Source organism: Peromyscus californicus, unplaced genomic scaffold, assembly GCF_007827085.1.
Source record: "Peromyscus californicus insignis strain IS unplaced genomic scaffold, ASM782708v3 Scaffold_5__1_contigs__length_169319896, whole genome shotgun sequence".
NCBI lineage: Eukaryota > Metazoa > Chordata > Mammalia > Rodentia > Cricetidae > Peromyscus > Peromyscus californicus.
The window spans coordinates 78,210,995-78,214,900 of record NW_026294573.1 but is presented as its reverse complement, the minus strand read 5'-3'; the positions used below and the strand labels follow the sequence as shown (position 1 = coordinate 78,214,900).

General features: G+C 43.7%; 1 pseudogene; it reads right to left on the bottom strand.

Annotated features, from left to right (window-relative positions):
- Positions 1–514: 514 nt before the first annotated feature.
- LOC128097011 (bifunctional phosphoribosylaminoimidazole carboxylase/phosphoribosylaminoimidazole succinocarboxamide synthetase-like) lies at positions 515–3,439 on the bottom strand (annotated as a pseudogene).
- Positions 3,440–3,906: the final 467 nt, after the last annotated feature.

Genomic DNA, 3,906 nt, shown 5'->3' with positions numbered 1-3,906 from the left:
TTTGAGGTGTCAGATGCTCAAGCCAGATCCAGTGGCTCACTCTTTGTTTCTCCCCCGCCTCCCTGCCCAGTACCATTTCCTCCTGAGTGCCACCATGTTTCCTACCATGACAATACTGAATAATGGACGAAACCTCTAAAACATAATCCAGCCCCAGTTAAATGCTTTCTCTTATAAAAGTTGCTGTGGTCATGGTGTCTCTTCACAGCAGTAGAACACTGACTAAGACACCTTCCTCCAAAAAAAAAAAAAAGATAAAGATAAAAACCCCGACCAAACAAAGGAGATTCACTTACTCATAGTCTCAGCTTTCCACAAACACTGATATCAGGATGTTTTAAGTTTTTCTTCATGATGAACTGAGAAACTGTTCTGAGGTGCTCATTCAAATCAACGTCAGTGAAATGTAACTAAAAGTAAAGTGGGATTTCAGGTAGATGTCTTGTGTGTGCTGAGATGCCTGACCTAGGCAGATGCCCCATGGTTCAGCCTGGAGAGGGTACACCAACCTTAATCAAAGCAAACTTTCTCCATTGTGCTCTTGTGTTTGTTCTTGTGTGCAGGTGAACACAAGGCTTGCAGACCTCATTTCAGCCAGGAGCAACAATGCAATATTGGCCACGGGCTCTACCACTCTGCTTCCTGTGGCCATGTTTTGTGCAGCCAGAATTCTTTTCCAATAGTTGCTGGGGCTGAGGGAACTTGCCATTCTCCCTGTGGGAGCTGATTGCTGAGTCTGAGAAAATAAAATGGGTGTTGATAGAGTAGAAAGAAAGACACACATGTATGAATGTTTAAGCAGCTACATGGGAGTCACATGAGGTGAAACTCAAAGAAGGCCAGATGGCTGACACTTCAAGGTGGGGGGAAGTCAGGCCAGGGCACCCATGGAAGGAGAAAAAAATTTTTTTTTTTTTAGTGGAAAGTGAATAGGTCTGAAAAGCAGACTGCCTGGGACAGAATCTGCCAATCTCCTGGGTGTGTTCTCAGCTTCCTTCTTGCAAGTGCCTCTCTGGAGCTACTAAGAGAGCCCTGTCTTGCTCTTTAGAAAGAGATGGGGGCAGGTCAGTGAGATCTTGTGGCAGCTTTTTAATTCAGCTTCTTTAAATTGCTTTACTTCAAAGTGCTACTTGTAGGGCTGTCATTTTCAGGGTCCCAGCCTAGTCAGTAACACTCACTTGCTCTATGAGTCTACTAAGGCTGTTACAATAAAATACCCCAGAGTGCGAAGTGGCTTCAACAACAAAAATGTATTTTCTCAGAGTCTGGGGGGACAGTCCCCGGTGAAACCAGCTTTGGTTTCTTCCAAGGCCTGTCTCCTTGGCTTACACAGGAGTGTCCTCTGGTTATATCTTGTTTATGTTCAGACATTGTGGATATGTGCCTTCTAAAGACTCTGGACAGACTGGATTAGGGCCGGGCCCAATTGCCTCCTGATTTAATCACCTCTTTAAAGGCTTGATTTCCAAAGCAGTCAAATCCTTGGTTACTGAGGTTAGGGCTTCATGCTATGTTCTTTGAAGGGATAAGGTTCAGTCCTCCAGATACATATTCAAAGTCTTATGTCCCTGCTACAAAATCAGGGTGCTACAATTTCACTAAGAAAAATTATGAGTGTAACTTCACTTCTTCGAGGATGAGGCCTTGTGCATGATTCCATTTTGGGGAGTCATTCTAAGCTGTGTGGAGAGCTGGAGAGATGGCTCAGAGGTTAAGAGCACTGACTGCTCTTCCAGAGGTCCTGAGTTCAATTCCCAGCAACCACATGGTGGCTCACAGGATCTGTAACGAGACCTGGTGCCCTCTTCTGGCCTGCAGTCATACATGCTGTATACATAATAAATAAATAAATCTTGCTGGGTGGTGGTGGCACACGCCTTTAATCCCAGCACTCGGGAGACAGAGCCAGGTGGATCTTTGTGAGTTCAAGGCCAGCCTGGTCTACAAAGCGAGATCCAGGAAAGGCACAAAGCTACACAGAGAAACCCTGTCTCGGGAAAAAAAAAATGTGTCTGGGCTGGAGAGGTGGCTCAGAGGTTAAGAGCACTGACTGCTCTTCCAGAGGTCATGAGTTCAATTCTCAGCAACCACATGGTGGCTCACAACCATCTGTAATAAGATCTGGTGCCCTCTTCTGGTGTTCAGGTACATGCAAGCAAGCAGAACACTATGTGGAGAGAGATGACCAACATGAGCAACATATCTGTTAAGAGCACAGAACAGTACATAACAGGCTTTCTGTGGAATCTGGGTGAAAACATCATTGCCACTTCAGAGAACAAAACAATCTTAAGCTGAATGGAACTCATTCTAAACACTGGGTATTTGGGGAATGCCCCCTTGACCTAAGCTATGTGGAGAGAGGAAGCAGGGTTATGAAAACTAAAGAATTTGAACTAAATAATTCTCTTACTGTAAAATGGCAAGCACATTTGCATACACGTGCACTCATATTAGAAGGGTATTTTGTAACAGTTTTTATTTAACATTCGATTGCCAGTGGAAAGCAATATCCTTGTATCACTTAAGAAATTACTAATGTTACTCAAAGTTCATATGGAATCCCAAAATTTCCACAAGACTTCTTAATTTTCTCACAGTGCCCAAGGTCTGAAGTTGAACCCATCAGCACTATGACCATGCATTGACTGTCGGACTTCAGAAGCAACTCCACTTGATCTGCAACCCACTCAAAGTTTTTCTTTACCATCTGGAGTCCTTCTGAAGTTACCTCCTTGAGGTCATGGTAAGACTGTTTGTCTTTCTGCTGGCTCCAATCTCCTGATGGCCAGAGTCTCCAGGAATCATTATTAATAACGTCAGCAAGAACAATCTCTTTGGTGTTTACATCAACACCAAATTCAATCTTCATATCAACCAGTATATAGTTCTGGGGCAGCCACGATTTCTCCAGTATTTCAAAAATAGCTTGTGTAGCATGACTCATGATGTCCACTTCAGTCTGGCCTATAACAAGTCCAGCAAAACAAAATTTTGCAGTATTGAGTTGCTCTTCAGACCACTGTGGGTCATTATTGGCATCATCCTTGAAGAACATCTCCACTTTTGGTGGGTATAATTTATACCCCTCCTTTACACCAGGATTCCTTTTGAGAGGAGATCCAGTTGCTATTCTTCAGCACACCCATTCAATTGGAATCATTTCACATTGGGGTGCAATGAAAGAAGTCTCCCCATATTTCTTGGTGAAAGCAGTTTTGATACCGGCATCCTGTAACAACTGAAAAATGCAGCTGGTGATCTTATTGGAGTTTGCGGCTTTGCCTTCCAGGTGGTTCTTTCTAGCTGCATTTCCTGCTGTAATCTGGTCCTTGGACTGCAGGAGGCCTCTTCCTGGATTATCTAACAATTCATAGACCTCTTTTGTCTTACCCTCATAGAGTTTTCTCCCAATGTTTAGTACCTCAGCTGTCACCATTATCCGAGGTGGGATGGAGGTGTAGCCTGCATGGGAAAGAGAAGCAGCGCTCTCCATCTGCCCATAAAGGACCAGATGAAACTTTAAGGATTAAAACAGAATATGAAGGGGATGGCATACAAACTGTATTTGTTGCAGTGGCAGGCAGAAGCAATGGTTTGTGCCCAGTGATGTCTGGTAATACTGCATATCCAGTTATCAGCTGTCTCCCCATCACACCAGACTGGGGTGCTCAGGATGTCTGGTCATCTCTTCGATTGCCCAGTGGTCTTGGCTGTTCAACTATACTTTCTCCAGAAGGATCTGCCCAGTTTGCTGCTCAGATATTTGGGTTAAACAACCATTTGGTGTGGGCCAAACTTCAAGCCAGCATATTGAACATATGGATAATTTTAAAGCAAGCTGACAAGAAAATCAGAGAATACAATTTGTAAAAGTAATTTAATTTTTAGAAGAAAAGTTACACA